Genomic DNA, 26,004 nt, shown 5'->3' on the forward strand with positions numbered 1-26,004 from the left:
AGTATGCACTATGATTGTCTCAAGGGTCTCTAATGCTCACATAAGCCTGAGAAGACACCTGGTAAGTATCCAGCACTGCCCTTTGAAAAGTTAATTCTATTGTGTATCCTCAATAAATTTCCCAATGATCTCAGAATCTTAGAATTAGAAGCAATCAAACATGCCACCACCTTTGACAACTTTCCTAGTGTAGAAAGTTCTGCAATATTTGCAATTGCTGGCCAGCTGTCCCCATCTCCAATACTTTCAGCACAGGAAACAGATTTCCCCTTTAGGAGTCCAGTGGATTGTCAGAAACTCCTCATCATTGTAAATTGCTTTGTCCTGGGCAGGAGTCTGCCTACCTGCAGTATTTAAGAATTGGGTGTGGGGTTTTTTTTCCTCTGTCTTGAGAGTTACACAAAATAAGTTTACATTCTTCTCCATGACCAATATTCACACAATTAAAGACAACAGTTTTGTCCTTAATTAATCTCATCTTTTGTTTGTTTTCTTTTTGAGACGGAGTCTCGTTCTGTCACCCAGGCTGGAGTATAGTGGTGTGATCTCAGCTCACTGCAACCTCCACCTCCCAGGTTCAGGTGATTCTCCTGCCTCAGCCTCCCGAGTAGCTGGGACTACAGACATGCACCATCATACCCGGCTAATTTTTGTATTTTTAGTAGAGACAGGGTTTTGCCATGTTGGCCAGGCTGGTCTCGAACTCCTGACCTCCAGTGATCCACCTGCCTTGGCCTCCCAAAGTGTTGGGATTACAGGCGTGAGCCACCACACTCGAACTAATCTCATCTTTCCTCAACTATCCCTTATTGTCTTTTTCACCTTCCTGCCTTTCTTCCTATACTAAGACACCACAGTCGTCTTTCAATTCTTTTCAGTATAGGTGGTACTACCTCAAATTCAGCGTAAGGATGTAGTATTTTAAGTAAGATTTATTTATTTTACATCATAGGAGTAATACATAATTATTATTTTATACCTTGGGATAGGCAGATAATATAGAGAAGAAAACTAAAATGCTAAAACACATCACAAAAATACATTGTTATAATATATGAATAATGATAACAGAAATCATCAGTAAAATGCCATGACTGAATGTATGCTTTGGACTAATACCACCTGTATTCAAATCTTGACATCACAAATTATTAGGTATGCCAATGTGGGTAAGTTATTTAATTTAGCTAAGCCTCAGTTTTCTTATCTGTAAAATAGGAATGGCAATCCTATAGATCTCAACAGGCCATTAGAAAAAACAAAGAGATAACTCACGTAAAATGCTCCTTCTGCACTTGTCTGAAAGTTACAGTATGAAAACCAGAATTACATGTCAATAAAGATTGTAAGCTTCAATCTCTATTCTACCATTCACTAACTGTGAAATCTTGGGCAAATTGTTTAACCTCACTCCAACTTCATTTTCTCAGCTGAAAAATTGAGATTGTAACAGATTATATTTTTAAAGATGGGTGCAGAAATATTTTTAGTTTGCCATCTCTTCTCATAACTTGCCAATTCTCTCAGCAAGAGGTGGATTCTATAACCCTCCCTTTCAACCTGGGTAGGCCTTTGTGATGGCATGCAAATTCAAAGGCTGGGTCATAAAAGTTGACAAAGCTTCCATTTCTCTCTCTCTTTTCCTTCCTTCCCTTCCCTTCCCTTTTCTTCCTTCCTTCCTTCCTTTCCTCCTTCCTTCTGCTTCCTCCCTCCCTCCCTCCTTCCTTCCTTCTTTCCTTTCCCCCCTTCTCTCTCTCTCTTTCTTTTCTCTCTAGACTCTTATTTTGAAATGCCTTAAAAGTCTAGCTATCCTGAACTGCCGTAAAGGAGAGACTACGTAGAAAATACAGATGCCTAAATAGTTGCAGCTCTTTTAGCTTTCAGCTACTTAATTCTTCCCAGCCTGGACGCAGACTTGGTGAGCAAGCCCTCCAATCATTCCAGCCCCAACTATCACCTGACTGTGATCATATGAGAGACGCTGAATGAGAATATACCACAAGGCCACTTGATGCCAAGAATCATGAAGGATAATGACAAAACAAATTTTGTTGTTGTTTCAAAGTCACTAGGTTTTGGGGTGATTCTTTAAGCGGCAATAGAAAACTAATGCAAAAATAGGGTAGTGTTTGCCCTATAAGGTTTGTAAGAGTTAAATGAAATAACACATAACAATTATTTAACATTGAGAAGTGCTTCTCAAACTTTAGTGTCTAATAGGGTCAACTGAGGGCTTGTAAAAAAAACTGTGAGGCCCCACTCCAAGAATTTCTGATTTAGTGAGTAAGGAATGAAGCCTGAAGACTTGCATTTCTAATATGTTCCTAGATGTTGCTGACACTGCTTGTCAGGGACCACATTTTGAAAACCGTCATATAGAACAAATACTCAATTTGTGAACTTTATTCTTATTGCCATTTTTAGTACTTACTGTTTTCATTTCATGAAATTTAATTAAGCACTGCCAGTTCCTTTGGATAGAGAGGAAATTTATACCAAGTTTCTCTCCATAACTCAAAGCCTAATTTATCTTCTCTATTTCAAGTGTTGATCACAACGACTTTCACATAACAAGTGCTTAACAATTGCTTCTGGGAGGATATGTGAACCACTGACACTCCCACTTATGGGTTATGATATATTGAAGGTGGACATAGTTTAAGAACAGGAATAAGAGAAAGAGAGGAATAAAAAGAGAGGGAGACAAAGAGAGAGAGAATTTAATGCTCCTTGCTCTAAAACCATTTTGCTCCATGTAAGACAAGTTTTCACATTGTTTTTTTCGAATTTTAAGGTGTGCATCTCAAAATAGGAGCATCTTGAATCCAAATTTTTTAAAAAAATTTATTTCAGTCCCTTTAAAATGGAACAGTAAAAAAAGATTGAAAGAGTTGGTAACAGAACTAGTAAAAACAAAACAAAAACAAACAAACAAAAACTGTTACTAGACTGATGTCTTTATTTTATGGATATTACTTAGTTTGATAAAAAATGCATCAACTGTTCAGGAGTTAGAGCACTCTTTAGCTCAGGATGTTGGTACATCAGCATTCATCTTAGAGAAAGGATCTTGTAGGTATAAACATAGAAAAATGTGACTGGACAGAACCAGACTTGAGGATACCCAGGAGGGCCCTGGATTTCATACAGCTCAACTTTTAAGGGTACTTACAAGGTTAGTCACGTCTATACAGCCTATCAAGATTTCAAAGTACATATTTAATGTTTGGCTCCCTCCTTTCCCATTCCATTTAGAGGAATATCATGAGAACAAATGGCAGAATCTATATAAAAGTTCTCCAGACCTGGAGAGCTCTACTTACATGTACTTTAAGTAACTAATACCTTGTTTTCTTATATCTAACAACTTATGTCATATTGGGAATTCAAATGTTAGTTTGCCTACTGTGTAACTTATGTTTAATATGTTGAAGATTATTCTATACCTGTCATTCTTAAATGTTTAGGGAGATGCACAGGAAAAAAAATGTGTTCCTTGTGCTTATGGAAGACACAATTTTGAGAGGAAGACAACATTTGCGAGACAACCTTTGCCTTTATCAAATATGCATGTGATCATGTCATTTTTTTTGCTAAAAGTCTTCTGACATCAGCATATTGCTTTAGGAAAAAAATGGAAAGCTTATAGAATGAATGGCAAAGTCTCTATTGGGTAGTTCATCTATCCGTTTCTGATCAGCCTCAGTTCCTTCAACTCTTCCATAGACAGCAGATCCTTAAATATATCAGTTTGTTAAATGTCATTCTGTTATAACATTGATAGAAAAAATTCAATTCCTGGCCGGGGTCACTGTGTGTGTACAGTTGGCATGTTTTCCACATATCTTTGTGGGTTTTCCCCACGTACTCTGGTTTCCTTCCAAATCCACAAAGATATGCATGTTATTGGTGAATTGGTAGTCTAAATTGTCCCAGTCTGAGTGTGAGTGTGTGTGTGCAACCTGAGATGGAATGGCATCCTGTCCAGGGTCAGTTCCTGCCTTGTACCCTGAGCTACAGGGGTAGGTTCCAGCCACCTGTCACACTGAACTGAAGCAGGCATATGGTTATCTTACTTGTTTTGATTAATCTTTCCTAAATGTATGTATAGCTCATATTTATTTCCATACTTAATATTACAAGTATTTTTAGCTTTATTTAGAAGTTTGGTGACATTTTTGTGACTGTAGGAATTTAGCTATTCTTTGTATCAATTAGCCTATGTAAAATTGGCTTTTTTATACACTGTTTCATTACAAATAACAGTTTCCAAGAACCTATGAAGGACCTTAAGTGAGGACTACACCTACACCTACAATCCTCCAGCTCCCTGGGCACGGCAGGTACGACAGCGCATGGCATCCCCTTGCACTTTAACATGACTTTGCATTTGCATTTCCCTTTTCCCCCGGTGATGCTTGCACAGTGTCTGATATACAGTAACCTTGACACACAGAAGATTTCTATAATTATGTATTTAAGTTTTCTCATTAGTGTATTTTGTTTTATTTCACCATTGCCTCTGCCAGTAGACTGTTAGATTAATCACAGTGTCCACCTCACCTTTGAATTACCCCACAAAGCCTAGTAGAGTGTCAGGTATTGTTAATTAAACAAAAAACGGAAAGTACTCGTTAAATAAAATAACAAACCCTGTGGTTCTAACAAAAGAGCCCATGGGCAGTGACTAAACTAACAATCACTTTTAGCTCAGGATGACTTCAAGGAGGAAGTAAAATTTGATTAACTCATGTCAATTTGAGCATATGAAAGCCAGTTTATGCTCTGCTGGCAGCAAGGGCATCTCCAATTCAAACACCTACGTATCTACCAACCTTATTTGTGAGAAAGAAGACATGGGCATTGAGTTTGGGAACTGACACTTGCTAACTGTACATGATTTGTTGATATTTCACTAAGAGTTGGAACATACCTGTGAGATATAAATGTATATCCATTTTAATGGAGGAGTAATCAGAGGCTCCAAGAGTAAATAAATTACACAAAATCAAACATTAAGTGGCAGAGCTAAGATTCAAACCTGGAAGTATGCCAAAGTTCATGGCCTTTTTAATACATCACAAGGTTATTCAGTTACTAAGAGAAAGGGAAGAAGCAAAGCTTTCCCATGGTAGAATATTTTCAAGGAAAGAGAGAAAACATTATTGCATATCTACTATTCATTCACTTAAGCTTTTAGTAAATCTACATCCTAGGGATGCAATGGTAAGTATGAAAATAACACACACATATGTAGTCTGTTTTTGAGGAGCTTATGTAAAGTAAGCATAGTTAAAAATTGACATAAATAAATGAGAACTTACCACTGTGTTATATATGATTTTTTGAAGAGCTATCTAGTGCGTTAAATTTCTGATAATGGAAAAAATTGATGTAGTCAGGTCTTTTCATCCTGATGAAAGCTAAAAATGGAGATCTAAAAGAATAGCTGGGAAGTATCTGTTTATGTCTTTTGCCCACTTTTTAATGAGGTTATTTGTTTTTGTTTGTTCAGTTGTTTAAGTTCCTTACAGATTCTGAATATTAGACCTTGGTCAGATGCAGTTTCTGAGTATCCTCTCCCATTCTGTAGGTTGTCACTATTGTGATAGTCTCTTGCTGTGTAGAAGCTCTTTAATTTAATTAGGTCCCGCTTGTCAATTTTCATTTTCAGTGAAATGGCTTTTGAGAACTTAGTAATAAATTCTTTCCCAAGGCCAATGTCTAGAATGGTGTTCCCTAGATTTTCTTTTAGGCTTCATATAGTTTGACACCTTGCCAGTGGCCAGCAAACATGAAAAAATGCCCACATCACTAATTATCAGAGAAATGCAAATTAGAACCACAATGAGATACTATCTCACACCAGTCAGAATTGCTATTATTAAAAAGTCAAAAAAAGAACAGTTGCAGGTGAGGGTGCGGAGAAAAGGAAACACTTATACACTGGTGGTGGGAATGTAAATAAGTTCAGCCAATGTGGAAAACATTTTGGGGATTTTTCAAAGAACTAAAAACAGAACAACCATTCGACTGAGCAATCCCATTAGTGGGTATAAATCCAAAAGGAAATAAGTTGTTCTACCAAAAAGACAGCTGCACTTGTATGTTTATTGCAGCACTATTCACAATAGCAAAGACAAGGAATCAACCTAGGAGCTATCAACAGTGGATTGGGTGAAGAAAATGTGGTACATATACACCATCAAGGATTATGTAGCCATAAACTGGATTTAATACTATATTATCCGTCTATTAGATTTAGCTGTAAGTAAAATGCTCTTCCCCCAGTTTCTCAAACATGAGATGTTCCCTCTTGCTCCCAGTCCTTTTGCTTGTGCTATTTCCAATGTCTGGAAAGCTTCTTCCAAGTTCTCCTCTCTGCTGATACACACACTCAGGGATTCCAGCTGTTCTTTTATTTTTAAATTGTTTTCTTTTTTATAACGTCAACTTTTATTTTAGCTTCATCTGAGGGAAGAAACTGTGTACCCGGCCCTTCCACTTAAGAGAACCCGAAATCTGGGAAAATGGGGAGGTTTTATGTCTAGGAAAGATCAACTTTGATTTCAATGAAAGCACAAAGCTAGGCTTATTTTCTGTTTTTGTTGTTTTTTTTGTTTATTTTTTAATTTTATTATTATACTTTAAGTTTTAGGGTACATGTGCAAAACGTGCAGGTTACATATGTATACACGTGCCATGTTGGTGTGCTGCACGCATTAACTCGTCATTTAGCATTAGGTATATCTCCTAATGCTATCCCTCCCCCCTCCCCTCACCCCACAACAGGACCCGGTGTGTGATGTTCCCCTTCCTGTGTCCATGTGTTCTCATTGTTCAATTCCCACCTATGAGTAAGAACATGTGGTGCTTGGTTTTTTGTCCTTGAGATAATTTGCTGAGAATGATGGTTTCCAGTTTCATCCATGTCCTTACAAAGGACATGAACTCATCATTTTTTATGGCTGCATAGTATTCCATGGTGTATATGTGCCACATTTTCTTAATCCAGTCTATCATTGTTGCACATTTGGGTTGGTTCCAAGTCTTTGCTATTGTGAATAGTGCTGCAATAAACATCCTTGTGCATGTGTCTTTATAGCAGCATGATTTATAATCCTTTGGGTATATACCCAGTAATGGGATGGCTGGGTCAAATGGTATTTCTAGTTCTAGATCCCTGAGGAATCGCCACACTGACTTCCACAATGGTTGAACTAGTTTACAGTCCCACCAACAGTGTAGAAGTGTTCCTATTTCTCCACATCCTCTCCAGCACCTGTTGTTTCCTGACTTTTTAATGATCGCCATTTTAACTGGTGTGAGATGGTATCTCATTGTGGTTTTGATTTGCATTTCTCTGATGGCCAGTGATGATGAGCATTTTCTCATGTGGTTTTTGGCTGCATAAATGTCTTCTTTTGAGAAGTGTCTGTTCATATCCTTTGCCCACTTTTTGATGGGTTGTTTTTTTCTTGTAAATTTGTTTGAGTTCATTGTAGATTCTGGATATTAGCCCTTTGTCAGATGAGTAGGTTGCAAAATTAGGCTTGTTAATTTTCTTCTCTATTTTAACCATGATGTTTCTCACTGCATGGTGAAGATGACAGTAAACATTGAAGCCACAGATACTCAAGCTGCTACATATGATGGATTTGCTTCAGAGTGATCAATGGAAGGATTGTGATAAACAAATGGAGATTTTTGAGAAATCTGGCACATTTAAGGAGAATAAGCACAATGCTTGGATTGTGGAAGATTTGGGCTCAAACTCTAATCTTTCTTTACTAACTGGGCCAGCTTGAGCACGCAACTTAAATCTTCAGAGCCTCAGGTTCTTTATCTGTAGGCTGTTGTAATGAGTAAATAGGAGAATAAATGTAAAGTGCTAAGCACATATTCAATACTCTGCCCTTGCCTTCTCCTTTCCTTCATTCATTCAATTCCATTTTATTTCCTTATACTAAGTGTATTGCTTTCTGTCTTCTGACAAAATGCTTCCTGTCCCAACTTCCTCTTTTTCGGTTTGGTATTTTTCTCTTTTATTCCTGGTGATAAATCAAAGAAGACCTTACTTTTATTACCTGCAAGCTATATCGAATCCCAAAGAGTGTTATTCTATCAAAAGCCAGGGCTAATCTCTTCTAAGTTATTTTTTTCCTCATAGAAATAATACTGTATACCATACTGTATAATTGCATTGTTTTTCACAGCACAAAAAGAAAATAATGCAGGCAATTGACAGTTTTGTCCATTTCAAAGACAAGAGATGCTCAGAAAACTATGTTGAATCAATGACACTCATTGAGCTGTTTATTTATTTAAAAGTAACTCCTTTGCAATGAAGGTGGGGTAAGGAGTCCAAGTAATAGGTATATAAATTTGCATTTGTCACAAAGTAGTGGGTGTTTTTGGAGTAATATTTCATAAAGATATACCCCTTTCCCCTTCAATTTGCAACAAGTCCTGTTACATGAAAGCCACCACTTAAATGCATATTTTCTTGCCATAATTTGTTCACTATTATTATTATTATTTTTGAGATGGAGTTTCACTCTGTCACCCAGGCTGGAGTGCAGTGGCACGATCTTGGCTCACTGCACCCTCCACCTCCTGGGTTCAAGCAATTCTCATGCCTCAGCCTCCTGAGTAGCTGGGATTACAGTCACGTGCCACCACGCCCAGTTAATTTTTTGTATTTTTAGTAGACACAGGGTTTCACCATGTTGGCCAGGGCAGTCTTGAACTCCTGAGCTCAGGCAATCCACTTGCCTCAGCCTCCCAAAGTGCTAGGATTACAGGTGTGAGCCAACGAATTTGTCCATTATTAACAGCACTACAAAGACGTGTTGTGTCAGACTTGGAAATGCTAGGTGTTTTAATTGGGGGCTACGCTTGAAGATTAGAGATAACTTACCATTTCCCTTGGTTGAGCCTTTATATTAGTGCTGGAAGTAGCACTCTGGTTTTGGAAGCAAGTCTTATGCCTATAGTCAACACTGTCTTTGTGTAAATACAGGGTGGCAACGTAGCTCTGCCTCTGTGTGTTGTTACTGTTTTTAAGAAACATAGCTTTGAATAAAGGAAAGCACTGTTCTACTTCATTCTTCCTACAAATGCAGTCACCATTCCATTCTTATTTAAAACCATTTTCTTGTCTGTAATACCCCAGTAGAGAGCAAGGTACTTGAGTCAAGAGAGTTTATCTTCTATGTCATTATACACCTAGCACATAGTAGTGTCCCATAAGTGAACTGAACTTTTAAAAATAAGAAAGATTGCTCCCATCTCAATACATCTACCATTTGTTTGTCACGGGTCTGATGGTTTTTCTTTTCTTACAGACTTTCTCATAGCTTCTCTCATAGCAAGACACAGAGAAAAACAAATTACTACATCCCTAGTATGTATTGGGTATTATGTTCTGTGTTTTCCATGTGTTATCTCATTTAATTTATATCATAGCTATCACATTTAAACAGGTTTTTCCTGTTTTTCAGAAGGGGAAACTATGGCTCAGAGAAATTGAGTGACCTTCTCAATGTCACATAGAAGGAAAGTGTCAAAACCTGGATTTGGAGACCTGGGAAAGATGGGAAGAACTGTCTGTTGGGTGTAGGGGGAAGCAGGACCTGATGCTGGAAGGGAGAAGAAGATAACCATGCTAAATGAAGAAAACTGACCACAAGAATTCCAGTCCAACAGAAAATATAAGTGAATAGGATTATTTACTTTGTGAGTACCACACCTATTTGAAAAATCTCAACAGCAATTTGAACTTTAAATTATTGGATATCTAAGTATAACTTGTATTATATGTACATCAAGTTGAGAATAGAGTCTACTTTTTGAATAAGAATAATACATAGTAAACTAATAAGAAGAGTTTACTTAAAACGAAATACATTTATTATTGATTTCTTACATATTTTATACAACTAGAGGGGAAAATTTTAGACTAATATGGTCTTATGCCGCAATTGCTAGGTCTGCCTGGTTTTGTGAGCCAATTGGCTTAGCATAAAGGGCACAGATTCCCTCTCAGGGACATTTTAAGTAAAGACAATCAGGCAGTGATGCAATTATAGCACCTGCCAATATTATTGTAACCTTTTTCTAACCACTTTCTACCACTGGTGGGGATCCCAGGGAAGCAAACTCTGTAATGGAATTTAGCATGCAGGATATTTATTTAAGTGTGCCCTTGGGAACAGCACCTGTGGAAGGGATGGGTGGGAAGCAGAATTTGACAGAAGGAGAAGTCAAGCTGCAACGTGACCAACTACAGCCTCTGCCTACCAAATAGAGAGGTGTGGAGCTAGAATAGCCCCTATAAATTATCTCAAGGTAGGATTTGATGACCAGGCCTTTATATTCCTGGTGGGTTAGTCACTCAAATTGGGCCATGCTGGGACAAGACTTGATTTTGAGTGAGGCAACCCTCTGCAGCCCAAGCAATCCCTGAAGAAGCTGATAGCTGAAGGCTGTTGCCTGACAGCTCACCAGAGCTAGAGCAACATGTTTTTAATGAAAGAGGAATCTGGGTGCTTGTTCTTAACAGCATCCACCAAAAGGTCCAGTTGATAATAACACCTTCCTTGAGATGTCCTTATGAAAAGCAGGATATTCAGCTATGGGAAGGTCTTCTGTTCCTGTGAACTAGTGCCATGGTTACATGGTTATTCTAGTCTGCTTGCATTTTCTTATATACAACTTATAGTATTCCTTCAGGTGAAAAAAAAGGGAGGGGGTTTCTGGTGAAATTTTGTTTGTTTTATTGTAGTTGAGCTTATAGACAGATCTTACAAAGTGTAGGTATTAGTCAGACTGCTATAACAATATCACCTTCTGGGTGGCTTAAACACCACCAGAAACATTTTCTCACAGTTTTGGAGGCTGGAAGTCCCAAGTCAAGCTGCCAGCAGATTAGGTTTCTGGGGAGGAATCTATTCCTGGCTTGCAGTTAGCTGCCTTCTAGTGATGCCCTCGCATGACCTTGCCTTGCTGTGCACAGAGAGAGACAGAAATCTTGGGTGTCTCCTCCTGTTTTTATAAGGACATGAGCTCTACAGGATTAGGCTATTAAGGGCCCACTTTTATCACTTCATTTAATCTTAATTACCTTCCTAAAGGCTGTATCTCCAATACAGTTACATCAAGAGTTAGAACTTCAACATATGAAGTGAGGGGTGCAAATGAGTCCATAATACAAAGTAATTAAATTGAAAATTGTGTCTAATTTCAAGTGTTGTTCAAAATGTGAATGCTTCTTTGGTTATTGATTCTACTTTGTAGAGACTTGGTAAATTTTAACTGAGAACAACATAAATTGCCTTAATCATGTGATTTTAATTCGTGGTCCTATTTATCTTTATATTTAGGCTTCCTCTGAATTTACCCTATTATTATGTATCTGGGATTCATGGTTCTAACCCAAAACTTACTTTCTATACTTGCTTATTTAACCTTCACATTGTTCAGGACATTCTAGAAAACGTCTAATGTTTCCTTTGGTACAGAAATTGCACATACAGCTGAGATGTGCACGATTCTGTTCTCTCATGTTAGTTGGGAAGAATAATTTATGAGAAACTGGGGGAAATTTCTGTACTTTTGATTATAATGTGTGAGCATTCCAATTATTTTATTTCAAAAAGTGTACCTTCAATAGGTGCCTACCTTTTGACCATTCAATTCTGTTTCTGCATTTTTACCCCAAGGAAATAACCAGAAATATATGTGTACATAGATGCATATGTACACACAAATACACAGAAATAAACACACACATACAAATATATTTGTTAGGGCATTATTAAATTTAAAAATTCGAAGCAATCTAATGGTATAATAAGACTCTAGTAAAGTAAGTTATGATACAACTCCTCAATAAAATAACATGTAGCCACAAAAATTGCCTAGAAAATAATATTCAATGATGATGACTACTCATATTTTAAGTAAAAATACAATTTGGTTTCAAAATAGTTTATAAAAATTTGGTTGTGTGTTTCTGAGTATATCTGTACATAGAAAAATATAGAATGGCACACAGCAAGCTATTAATAGATGCTATCCTTGATTGGTGGGGATATTAATAATGTTTATTTTATTCTTGTTTTTTCACCTATTTCTATTTTTTCAAACTTCCCTAATTAAAATGTCTTAGATAACTAAAAACATAAGTCTATATTTTATCAAAAATAATAAAGTATTTAAAGTATTACTCAATCTAATACTAACACAAATAATAGCTAATACTGATGGCTTACTATGTACCTATTGCTGCCCTAAAATCTCTATCTACATTAACTCATATAACCCTAAAAATCTAAATGAACCCTCCATCGTGATTTTTCTTGTTTCTTAAAAACAATAACAATGAAAGCAATAATAAAATAATTTTTCTACAGTTATTGTTTGTTTATTGTCAACTATACATCAGCTATGTTACAACAATATTAAATTAAGGAACAGAAAAATACTTTTATAATCAAGGAAAATATATTAAAGAGTGAGACATTTATTCAGGTATATACATGATGAAGAAAGGCTGAAGGAAACAGAAATGAAAACATGAGAGCAGATGACAGACTCTTAGACCTGTTTGTCAGGCTTTGGAGAGTTAATCCAGTCTTTTCTTAGATATGAAGAGAAACTTCCTCGAGGGAAAAATGAATATGCTAAGGGCATCCAGGTTTGGAACTAGAACTCAGGTCTCTACTCTCAGTTGACTGATTTTCCATTCTATCAAACTACTTTTCACAATAGATCTACCCACTTAGGATTATTCATGCATGGAACATAACATTAGTCCATCTGAATTTTAAGTTATCTTCTAGATTACAAAATTCCATAAGTCTTATCATTTCAAAAGTTCTTTCACAACATATTGGCTTATAGGCTGGCCTTTTAGTCAGTATTGATTCTCCTTAACCACCATATCAAAATTTAAGCAATGCCAGATTTTCATATTTAATCCTGTAGGGTAGGTATTACTTTTTTTGCTAATTAAAAATATGAAGATTGAGGCTAATTTAAAAAAAATCTTGTCTAATGGTATACACATATTAAAAACTTGCTAAGGTAGGTGATACTGGAAAGTAGAGCCATTTTACTTGAAAACGTTTTCTTTTTCTTTTATAGGGAATCCTCTCTCTTTCTTTACTGGAATGCTTTGTCACAGAGAAAAATCACATAAAGAGCTGCAAACTAAAAAACATAAAAATTTGGCCAGCTGCAGTGGCTCATGCCTGTAATCCCAGCACTTTGGGAGGCCAAGGTGCGTGGATCACTTGAGGTCAGGAGTTTGAGACGAGCCTGGCCAACATGGTGAAACCCTGTCTCTGCTAAAATACAAAAATTAGCTGGGCGTGGTGGTGCGTGCCTGTAATCTCAGCTACGCAGGAGGCTGAGGCAGAAGAATCGCTTGAACCCAGGTGGCAGAGGTTGCAGTGTAGCCAAGATCGCGCTGCTGCACTCCAGCCTGGGTGACAGAGCAAGATTGCATCTCTAATAATAATAATAATAATAATAATAATAATAATAATGTGTTAATATAGAAGCATGTTCAAATTTGTAATATTTCCTTCTAAAATATTAGTACTGTAAATGAAAAAAAGATGGGCATTTTGATGTAGACACAGATCTGAAATAGGAGCCATGAATAGCAGATGCAAATATTGGCTTCAGTATTTAATTAACTTATTTATTTACTTTGCAATACAATGTATTTAGAAGACTCAAGTTCACATTGTTGTCAATAGTATCTGCTATTTTAAAGTATTTCACCTTGTAATTTCAGGATACTTTTCAGTTAAATAAAAATGGAAGGAAAAATGTATTTGAAGGGTTGCATTAAATAATAATGACAATAATAATTATTAATAATAACAAAATGGAAGCCTCTTTTGTCAGTGCTTTCTCATATATTTACTATTGTATCTCCAAGGTCTAGAAAAGCATCTGGCACATAGCAGGAGATAAATAAACTTATTGGGAATATGATAATAAAGAACCCACAGAGACTTGATCTTGCTCTTTGATTTCTGCACCTTCCTCTCAACCAGTGATAGGTTAATTATCAAAAATAGGTTAGAGAAGAATTAACCATTTTGAATGTACTACTTCTACTACTAGGAATGAATAAGCGCATGTGAAATTTTTCCAATAAATGGGGTTAGAGTAGTAGTGCAATGCACTTTTTCCTTTCTTCCTTCCTTCCATCTGCTACTTCCTCTGTTTTAATAACCTGAGGTTAAGAGTGCTCAATTTAATAATGTTCCTTACAAGAAATGAACTAAAAACTAGCACTGAAAATTCTAACTTTTCTCTCTCCTCAAGCATAAATGGGGTTGGACATTCGATTTTGTGACCATAGGCAATTTGACATATCTCTAACCCCAGCTGGACCTTTGCTTCTGGGCATTGATATCTTGGGCATTCCTGTTAGATCTGTTCGTGGTTGCATGACCTACAACCAGATTCGTATATATTGGGTTTGACTATATGACCTTTGTAATGAATATTCTCCATGGACACAAAGCTTATCCGGATAGTCACCAGAATCCTACAGATTTTATATCTGAAAAGTCATTCTTCATTATTAAATTTTCTAAACTAAAGCTCTCAGTTGACACTCCCTTTACACTAACCCCTCGATTTCCAATAAAAAAGTTAGAATAGAAAATTCCATGTTTAAAACTGCTTGCTAATAAATTACTAGCAATTAATTATTCAGGGATTAATATCTTGTTCTCAAATGCCAGTGAGGATATTAGAAAGGAAATACACACACAAGTTGCTGGCTTTGCAAGAAGGCTTCTTGAGGTCACAGTGCTAGCAAGCACTGTTAGCTTACATGCTTATCTCTATTCCAGGTGAGGGGTCTAGGCCAGACATAGAGAGCAGGAGAGAACACAAAGAGCCACCAATGTCAAGGCCTTAGCAAAAATGTAACACTAGTCTTTCAAATTGTACCCATTGGGCAGTGGAAAACACTAAGTATCATAAAATAATAACTAGCTTTTTATTGAGCACTTAATTTGTGACACGTGAATCTGAGTGTTTCACATGTTTTAATCATTTACTCCTAAGAGCAATTTTAAGCTGTAGGGTAACAATATAGAAGTCAAAACACAGATAATTTTAATATTCTGGCTAAGTCCTCACTCCTATAAACTGGCAGTGTTGAGATTCTCATCCCGAAAGAATAGTTCTAGGCTCAGTTGCTCATTTACTTAAACATCATGTTCCTTTAATAAGATGACGTGTGTGTGTGTGTGTGGGGGTGGGGGTGGGGGTGTGTGTGTGTTATCCTACCTCTACCAGTTTAATACATTTTATAATATTGGACATGATACCCCTCTGAATTGGCTTTTGTTTTTATCTAAATGTTAATAAAAATAATACATTTGAAGAAATGCAAACACACAAACATGTCTATTTTGACTATCCCATTATATTAGGAACTCAATAAATGTTCATTTTAATATCTCTAGTTCTAGGTTTCTAGTAAATCTTGTTGAATCAATGAATACTAAATAAAATGTACAAAAGAACAAAGTCATTTCTAAATTATATATATGGGGTAATATTAAAAATCATATCACCTACAAATTCATTTATAGTTCTCAAAGTTTAAAATATTTGCAACCAAGTATATATTTACTATGGGTTAGGACTATACATTTTAAAATATAGCTTATTTAATTGTAAAAGCGATTTGATGTACAACCAGAATCATTCAATCTTCATCACCTTTCTTTTGTTATTTAATAGCCCTTTTCACATTATCAAATAGAACATTATTATAACAATAAATTCCCCCAGACAAGCAAATCAGCTTCCAAAGGACTATCAGAAACATCGTTTTATTGAATATTTAAAAAATTCCTATGTGTAACAAGTGAAAAGCAAGTAAAATCACAATTAACTGAAGTATAATCCTAAATCCTGTCTTCAACAGAATTAATCCACCCTAAATTCTCTCTAGCAAACATTAGTCCAAAACACTTTTTAAGAGTCCTGGTTTACAAGGATATAGGCATTTTGTCTTATTAGATGTTACTAGAAACATGCCTTTTCAATCTGCTATGCAAAAAAAAAAAAAAAAAAATGCACATTTTTCTTCAAAGTCCAAGGAAACTGAATTTATGTGCCTTACCTTTTTACTTACGTAACACAGATTATTATATTCTAATGAGCTTTCCTTAATGCTACTTAAAAATGGAATTCAAATGTTTTATTTTTTTCTCCAGTATAATGAACTCTAGCAAGAAAATACAATTTATCAAATAATTTATTGAGTAACTGTATATGACAGGAACCTTCCTAGATTCTCAGAAAAGGTGAAAAATGTGATTTTAGATTGATAATAATAAAATTTATCATTCATCAAGAACTTTAGACAATGTTAAATGTGATAATGGGGTATATGAAGACATGTCAAGCAAGCAGAAGAGAAAGCGAATAGCTGCCTATTTGCTGGTAATAGGGACAGGAGGTCTTGACTGGAGCAGAGCAGAGGAAATTCCCCACTGGGCCTTGCCCCAGTACGTGACCATGCTGTTTCATATTCTCAGCAGACCAGGTGAGGTCACCACCAAACATCGAAACACAGGTTGTTCCCAAGCTGCTTTCCCACCATATATGGAACATTTATACAGCTAGGATTGATAACCTAAGCGAGTCTGGAAGCCAATTTAGAATCTGGATATTTTTACCTGGGCAATTTCTTTACTCATTTACTCATTCTTGTTATTCCTGAGACACACACACACAAAATTGTTAAATTCAAAATCTATCGGAACCCCAATAACCTATTTTCTATGCTAATTCTGTTTCTGAGGACACCAAAATAACTAGATTGACATCAGATTTTCTCACTATAGTGATAATCAAATGGAATATTCATTTATTATCTACTTGCCTGCTCTGTAGTCAAGAGTGCAATATATTTTGTTTTTTTGTTTATTTATTATTATTATACTTTAAGTTTTAGGGTACATGTGCACAATGTGCAGGCTACATATGTATACATGTGCCATGCTGGTGCGCTGCACCCACTAACTCGTCATCTAGCATTAGGTATATCTCCCAACGCTATCCCTCCCCCCTCCCCCATTTTCTAATAGTACATTTGGACCTGTGATAAAATGGCCTTAAGAATGATATTCATGAAGGTAGTGAATGAAATTTTGAAACATATTATTTCAAAAATATTCTCCCAGACTTTCACAACTTGTGTACTAACTGTATAGCATTTCTTTTATAAAATAGCAATAATGGAACCATTTATTACAATTTACCTAAAAAGAACCCTATTTAATATGCTAAACTTTCACAGGCAGTTTCTCTTTCAAAATAAAATTTTATCTTCAAAAATAAATAATTTAATCCAGGCACAGTAGCTCATGCCTGTAATCCCAGCACTTTGGGAGGCGAAGGTGGGTGAATCACGAGGTCAGGAGCTCAAGACCAGCCTGGCCAAGATGGTGAAAACTCGTCTCTACTAAAAATACAAAAATTAGCTGGGCGTGGTGGCAGGCGCCTGTAATCCCAGCTACTCAGGAGGCTGAGGCAGGAGAATCACTTGAACCCGGGCGGCAGAGGTTGCAGTGAGCTGAGATTGTGCCACTGCACTCCAGCCTGAGCGATAGAGTGAGACTCCCACTCAATAATTAATTAATTAATTAATTAATTCAGCTTATAGGCAGCCAATGATTCTAAATGGGTCACTGGATTTAGACATAAGTGACACATAAATTGGATGTGCTAAGCTTGACAGTTTTAAGAATTATTGGTCTGACATGCAGAACCTTCCTATCATCCGAATTTCACAATTCAGCATTTCAAAGTCTCCTAGTTTTAATAAAAGTAAGCTACTTTTTGGTAAGGAACAATGATAAGTTTAAATGAAAAAAATGAATGGCCTCTGTTATAATCAAGGACAATTGGCAGACACAGTATAGAGCAGATATTTTCAAATTTGTGGTCACTTTCCCTATGTCTTTCCATGAGAAGTAGAAAGCATTCAGATACTTCAACAAATTTTGTCTCTAAAATTTTTTTTTCAGTGTAGGATCATTGCAGATTTTTTTTTAACAGTAGATATCCAGTTTTGCCAACAGAGTTTAAAAAATGTTTAGTTGCATGTTAACATCAAAAAATAAAGTGAAAGTATTTTTAAAATTAGGAATAAAGTAATGAAGCAATGGGGAAAGGCTATTTATTCATAATTTTGACAAATACTATTTGAGAGACTACTATATTCAAAGCATAGTTTTAGGCACTGGAAATGCACATGTAAGTAAGACAGAACCTACTTTCTAATGAAAGAGACATCCACAAAACAAACAAATAATATGACTTATAATAATAAAGCTTTTTGTTCACTTATCCCATATTTGTTGAGCATCTACTATGTGTCACAGATACTAGTGGGTTCTAGGCATTTTTCAGTGAATAAAACTAACAATCCCTGCCCTTATGAGGCATGTAAATTAATTTTATGAAGAAAATAAAGCAGGATGTGGCGGGACTAACGGACTTGTTTTTTATGTTGGAGGAAGCAAAGAAAGCCCAAGGGAATGATATATTAATAGATAATAGAATGATAGGAAAGAGTAAGACATGGAGAAGTGGGAGGATACAATTCCAGGCAGATAAAACAGCAATTTAAAAGGCTTTGAAACAGACAAGAGCTTGGAGGATTCTAAGAATAACAAAAGCTTTGTTGCTGGAAGAGAGGTGGCGTGGAAGTGAGTGGTATAAGGTAAGATTTCAGGGAGATAAATGGGGACCAGCAAATGTAGAGCCTTCGAGACCACAGTAAAATGTCTGGATTTTGATCCCAGGATGATGGGAAGTCAGTAGCAGGTCTGAAGCTCGTGAATGACACGATCATTTACCTTTTAAAAACACCCTTCTCAGGAATATATAGGCATTAAAGGGGGCAAGCATGGAAACAGACAATTAAAAGGGCTATTGAATTAGAAAAAGAAAGAGGCATTGATGGCTTCTTTAACATCATGCTTAGAAAAGAGTGCTGGTTTTGAATCTGGTTAGAAGTGGTTAGATTGATATGTATTTTGAAGTTAGATGACAAAAATATGTGCTGATGAATTTGAGGTTGGTTGTTACGGAAAGCAAAGATATAAGAATGCCACCTAGGTCTTTGGTCTGATCAACTGGGTAAACTAAGATGCCCTTTACAGAGGCAGAGAATAAGAGACGAATGGATTATTGATCATGGAATGGGAAATCATAAGTGTATTTTTTTGGACATGATAAATTAGAGATGCCTATTGTATACTGAGATGCCAAAAAGGTCATGATATGTTCAAGTCCATGGCTTTTGTAAGAGTTTGGGGCTGGAGATAAATTTGGAAGTCATTGGCATTGATATGAAATTCAAAGCTATAAAACTGAGAAAAAAATCAGCTAAGGAGAGAAGCAGGATGGAAAAAGCATGAGAACCAAAGATTGAGCCATAGGCCTCCTCAGAATTTACAAGTGGAAAGAAGAAAAAGAGTTAGCAAAAAATTTCAGGAGGGAGCATTTAGTGATGTGTACATGGATTCTAAAGTAGGTGTTAGCAGTGGAAGGAAAAACAGAGGAGCTGGATGGAAGCTCAGAGGGGAGAAAAAGCATGATCCAATGAAGGGAGCAAGGATTTCTCTATGGAAGGAAAACTGAATTCAAGGTAGAGAGAGGCTAGAATTGACCTTGGAATGGGAAGGAACAATAGTGGAAGAAAGTTGTTACAGTAATTAAAGCATGCAATCGTGATGGCTTGCTCCATGATGGTGGCGGGAGGAGAGGAACTTGACAGACAAACTAGAGATCTGTCTGAGGAAGGAGTGTCCACATTTAATGATGGTTTCATATTGGGAGAGAAGAGAGGGCGGAATCAAACGTGAATTTTGCATTTTTAGAGTAATTGTAATGTAGATTATTATCCTATGTATTGTACTACCTTTTAAATATTCTATAATAATTATTACTATGACTGTTAGGAAAAAAATTACCTATACCTTCAACTACTTTACCAGAAGTAATAATATTCTTTCCACATTTTAACAGTATACTTGTATATCATTTTGCACGTGGCAATCCTAATGTACATAAACATCTTTGTTTTTTTTTTTAATTTACATCAAATCATAAACATTTCTATTCTGCTTCATGCATCTATAATTATCATTTAAGTGAAAACATATTATTTCATACACTAGAAATAATAATTTAGTTTACCACTTTTCCATTTTTGAATGCTGTGATTACCTTTAGTTTCTAAGCACTGAAGCCAGCAATGCATGCTCATGAACACGGATGGACATTTTCTATTTTTCATTACATTTACAGAATATGTTTGAAGATGTTGTAAACAAACAAATATTACCAATTGCTCTCCAAAACTGTTTTTCCAGTAAGTAATTCTCTCAAGAATATACCAGTGTTCTAAGTTCACCACAATCACGATAACATTAAATATTTTTCTTAAAGCTATCTTCGGATATAATAAGCATGAATTTTTATTTTACTGTTATTTTAAATAGTATGTTTCACTTCTAGCAAGATCATTTAGTTTATTAAATGCTCTCTTTGTTGCTAAGCATTTATTTTTTAAATTTACTTTTAATTTTTATGTAAATATCGTAGTTATACACATTTATTAGATATATGATGTGATATTTTGATACACACATGGAATGTGTAATGGTCAAATTGACATAATTGGAATATCCATGACCTCAAGCACTTATAATTTCTTTGAATTAAGAACATTCCACTCTTTTACTTATTTTGAAATAAAGAATAAATTAATGGTTATATTAAGCCCTTTAACTCATTTAAAATGTGTATTTCCTCAGCCAGTTGTATGGGTTCTTTGTATAATAAAGTTATTAATCATAACGAATTCCCCTGAAGAACTTTCATGTAATTTAAAATTAAAAAAAAAAAGAATATGGAATGATAAGATGAAAGTTTCTGTCTTGTTTCAGCTTTTACTAGTTAGATTTGAATCCTGGTCCTCTGGTTAATGAATTGTGCTTTAGAGCTTACTTGGGTTGAATTCCTTCCTTTCTCTGAGTCTGGTAAGGTAAATAATAATATTTTATATTTTGGCTTTTGGATTCAAATAAGTTAACACAGGTGTAAATGCCTTATTAAGTGAAAACTCATATACATTTTTAGAAATATTATTAAAACTAATAGGAATTTTGAGCATTTCAGCTGAGCACTTGGGAGGCAAGCAGTGCAACTCTTACATCATGGAAGCCATAACAGGCAGTGGCTGCCCCTTCTGGTATAAATACCAGGTCAGTCTTGTTTTAAGTGAAAAATAAAATTCATGAAATATTGATGCCATTAAATAAGTATACAAAAGGATATTTAATTTTAATTGTCGACTTAGCCACCTGAAGAAAAAATATCAAAAATAACAATTTTGAAACTTGGAAATTAGATGAGAATTCTTTGAAATGTGTGATACATATCTTAGATTTTCATACAATATAATGTAAGAGACAGAGGAAAATGTAAAATGTTTATAGCACTAAGTCATCTAGTACGTAAAAGATACTCAGGATTTTTTATGGCATTTTAATAATGAAAAGTAACTATACAATAATTTTTATGCTAGATTAATAACTTAATAATGAGCAAATTGGACCTTCATGACTATAATTATTTTTTTTAATTATAATCTGAAAGATGTTAGATTTCACAGTTACTTAAAGACTTGATTCCAGGTAATTCAATAAGTTATTAATAAAAAATAAGAGTTTCTAACTCAGTTGATGATATAACAAACATAGCAAAATATTATATTTTATAGAAAGAAATATTTCTTCACTAATAATTTTTACAATGCATGTACTCATGTTCTTAAATATTTGAAACATTTTAAAATTGCAGAAGATAAACTCAAAACTCAAATTAATTCATAGAGGTGTAATTATTATTTTCTCCTTTCTTAAGTGTGATAGCTCCCTTTTCCCAAGTATTTGTTAAATTCAGATGCTGAATTTATGAAAACTACAAGCTAAGAAATGGCTTTAGCCAAAGCACAGAATAATACTTTTCTGATGGTTTTACTTCCACTACGTCTCCTCTGCTTTGAAGTCTTTTATCCTTTGTTCCTCCCTTACACAAAGAATAATTCTAAACTCTGGCATGGCCAAGAAAATGTTTACAGTTACTTTTGTCACCTTAAAATTTTATAGTTACTATTAAAACTTTGATAATTTAAAAACAATTAAGGAAATATAAACTATTCTCACCTCTGTTTTTCATTTAAATATAGATATTAGGTACGCAATGGGACAAATAAATTCATCTAAGTTATGTGATAGATGCTACTCAAGGGCTGTATTTTGCTATGACCTTGGAAATCTTATCTGACAAATTTAAACTAAGGGCCACTTTTGCAGCAATGACTTTAATGGTTTGCACCTGTATTGAGAATATCATATTTCTTGTGGACTATCTAGAGCTTCATCTTCCTGTAAAACTTTTCCATTCTCTGAAATGTACATGAGCCCTAATTTCTCTTAAATCTGTACTTCTGTCTCAGGATATGTATCACACATGTGTGCTCCTAGAGTCCGCACTTGTAGCGGTGCAAAGTTAAACAGCAAAACCAAAATCACTACATGAAATAAATGTTTCTGCTCATTGTTAATCATGAGTTTAGAATGAAAATGGTCAAAAGAGAAATATATCATTTTCTTTGACAAAATTAGCTGTAAAAAAAACCTATTTCAGGTAATGACATCACTCTCTACTGAGTATTCTGGAACCCAGGCATGATCTTTCCCTCCTTCCCCTCCCTGTCATTTATATAGCCAAAGTATTCCTTAAAATCTCGTTTTCTTTCTCTTTGCCTTCTGCCAGTCTTCTAGTTGAATTCCAATCACAACTCTTCAGCACTAGTGAAATAGACCCCTAAGGTGTTATGCTGTCCTTATCCTGTCCATCTCAAATCCATGTTACTGACAAACAGATTCATATAGTTTGGATTCTTTTATTTTAAAATATTAAATAGTTCAAGGTTATAGGAAACTAAAGATACTATTGCAAACACTGTGCACTCATCACTCAGACATTGTGTTTTATGGCTTCAGGTCATTTGAAGTCATGGCTACTGCTTATGAAACACTTTTATGACAGTGTTAGAAGTGTTACTATTTTCATGAGAAAGGTGCTTTTGCACTTTTATTATTCCTGCATTAGTCCACTTGGGCTGCTGTAACAAAATACCATAGACGGGGTGGTTTAAACAACAGACATTTATTTTCTCACAGTTCTGGAGACTTAGAGCCCAAGATCAGGGTATAAGCATGGTTGGGTTCTGGTGAGGGCTCTCTTCTCAGCTTGCCTTCTCACTGTGTCCTCACATGGCAGAGAGAGAAAGAGAGAAAGAGAGAAAGAGAGAAAGAGAGAGAGAGAGAGAGAGAGAGAGAGAGAGAGAGAGAGAGCCCCCCCTGTTGTCACTTCTTTTGAGGATACTAATCCCATCTTGAAGGCCCTATCTTCATGCACGCATATAAGCCCAATTATGTCCTAAAGGCCCTGTCTTCAAATACTATCATGTTTGTGGTTAGGACTTCAACATATAAACTTTGGGGTGGGTGGCAGGGACATAATTCACTCTATAATAATTCCTATTTTAGAGAAATAGGAAACCAAGGTATGGAATACTTTAGGAAAAATGATATAGACAGAGAGGTTAAATAATTAGCCTAAAAGTAATAAGTCGTAGAACTGGATTTTGAACTCAGTGACTCTAGCTCTGAAGTTTACATTCTTAGCCACCATGGTATTCCCTCGTACAGAAAAATACAATGTTACGACTATTACCAAAGTTAAAGGGTTTTTTTTCCTTTTCCAGAGGCAAGCACTATTTTGAAGCTCGTATTTTCATGTTATTCTCATTTTATATTTATGTATACACACAGATATGTATATAAACATATACATGTATATATAGTATAGATATGCATGTATGTGTATATAGTATGATATATACATACACATATATTAAATCTATATTACCTATATTTTTATTACATATGTCTATAAGATATTTTTCAGTATATATACTTATATACACATATGTATATAAACATATATATGTACGTACATATACATATACATATATGTGTGTATATGTATATATACATATGTGTGTATACACATATATACACATATATACACATATACGTATATGTGTGTATATATATACACACACATATATATGTGTGTATATATATACACACATATATATGTGTGTGTATATATATACACACATATACGTATATATGTGTGTGTGTGTGTGTGTGTGTGTATATATATATATATATTTTTTTTTTTTTTTTTTTTTGAGACAGAAGAGTCTCACTGTGTTGCCCAGGCTGGAGTGCAGTGGTACAATCTCGGCTCACTGAAACCTCCACCTCCCAGGTTCAAGCGATTTTCCTGCCTCAGCCTCCCGAGTAGCTAGGATTATACGGGTGCACCACGAAGCCCTGCTTTTTTTTTTATTTTTAGTAGAGATGGGGTTTCATCATGTTGGCCAGGCTGGTTTTGAACGCCTGACCTCAAGTGATCCACCAGCCTTGGCCTCCCAGACTGCCAGGATTACAGGCGTGAGCCACCATGCCTGGCCTATAGTTTTTTTAATTAACATATGTGGAATCAAATTGTATGTATATTTACTACCCTTTTTCTCATTTAATATCTTGTTTTGAGCCTATCCTTATTGATGATTATTTACCTCATCTACTTCATCAATGTTTCTCATCCTCACCATTTTGTAATTTCCTCCATACCCAGCTTACATTCCATGACTCAGCATTGTGATCACTCCCTCTCATACGTGCTCAACCTCCTTGCCCTTCTTCTGTCCCATCATACTTGCCTCTCATAATCACAAAACTGGTTCCATCCATCTGTCAATCTATTCTGTATATATCCCTGCACAAATGAACAGGGCTAGAAAAGATCACATATCTCACTTTTTGTTATTATATCAATTTTATATATAAATTGAGATACAACTGTAAATTTATGATTATGTAACCTCAAGTGGACCATTAATTGTAGCTTAAGAAAATGTTAGAGTTCCATACTCCATTGATTCTCCCATGTTATTCTATGACTGTTTACTATCCTCCCTCTCTTCTCAATGCTCCATCGTCCTAATTCTCAGCTAGTGATGTTGCTTCCTGTTTCCCTGAGAAAATGAAAGCAATTTACAAAAGAGGTTGCACACATTTCCATGATAGCATCTGCCCACATACCTGCACCTGTGCCAGAAACACTACTCTACCTCCTCTTCTCTTAAATAAATAAAATGCCTGTGTTTCTACCCAAGTCTAACCTCTTGGCCCATATACAAGGTTTCAAACTAGGGCATTACTGTAGCAATTCTTCCTCTCTCTTTTGCCTTTTCAATTTTCCTCCTACTGATCATTTCTTTCATCAATACAAACATTCTGTAATTTAAAAGAAACCCCAAAATACAAACCTCTCTTGAGCCCACATTTTCCTTCATTCACTACCCTATTAGTATGTTTACTCTTGTAACAAAATGATCTGATTTCTTTTTACTTTTTTTTCGGACTCACACTGAACCAGGTTTTCATATGTAGTACTCTCGCCCAATTTAGTTCCTGTCAATGTCTACAATGACTTCACATTTATAAATACAAAGGTCAATCCTCAGCCCTCTTCTTGTTTAACTTAAGTTTTAGCACAGTTGAGGACTCTCTCCTTTTGGAAGCACTTTGATTAAGTGGATTCTAGGATAGCATATTTTCATGGTTTTATTCCCATTTTATGGCAGCTCCTCAGTCTCTTGCTCATCGCTTTTCATCTGATTCTGAAATGTTAGAGTGCCCCCAGATCAATTCTACCTATACTCATTCCTTCGGTAGACTTCTATAGTTAAAACTATATGGATTTAAACCATATGGCTAAATAACTTGGACT

At 35.5% G+C, this 26,004-nt stretch overlaps 1 protein-coding gene and 1 long non-coding RNA gene across 4 annotated transcripts in view; one reads left to right on the forward strand and one right to left on the reverse strand.

The window, feature by feature from the left end:
• The window catches only part of TENM4 (teneurin transmembrane protein 4), a 3,006,191-nt gene that overhangs the window by 2,439,266 nt on the left and 540,921 nt on the right, over positions 1–26,004 (reverse strand). The window lies entirely within an intron of this gene.
• Positions 1,646–13,487, forward strand: LOC107967175 (uncharacterized). Its single transcript, XR_001707466.3, has 4 exons — positions 1,646–1,918; positions 4,267–4,343; positions 9,504–9,738; positions 13,150–13,487. It is a non-coding gene; the product is annotated as an uncharacterized LOC107967175 (long non-coding RNA).

This window comes from Pan troglodytes, chromosome 9 (assembly GCF_028858775.2).
Source record: "Pan troglodytes isolate AG18354 chromosome 9, NHGRI_mPanTro3-v2.0_pri, whole genome shotgun sequence".
In the NCBI taxonomy this organism is placed as follows: domain Eukaryota; kingdom Metazoa; phylum Chordata; class Mammalia; order Primates; family Hominidae; genus Pan; species Pan troglodytes.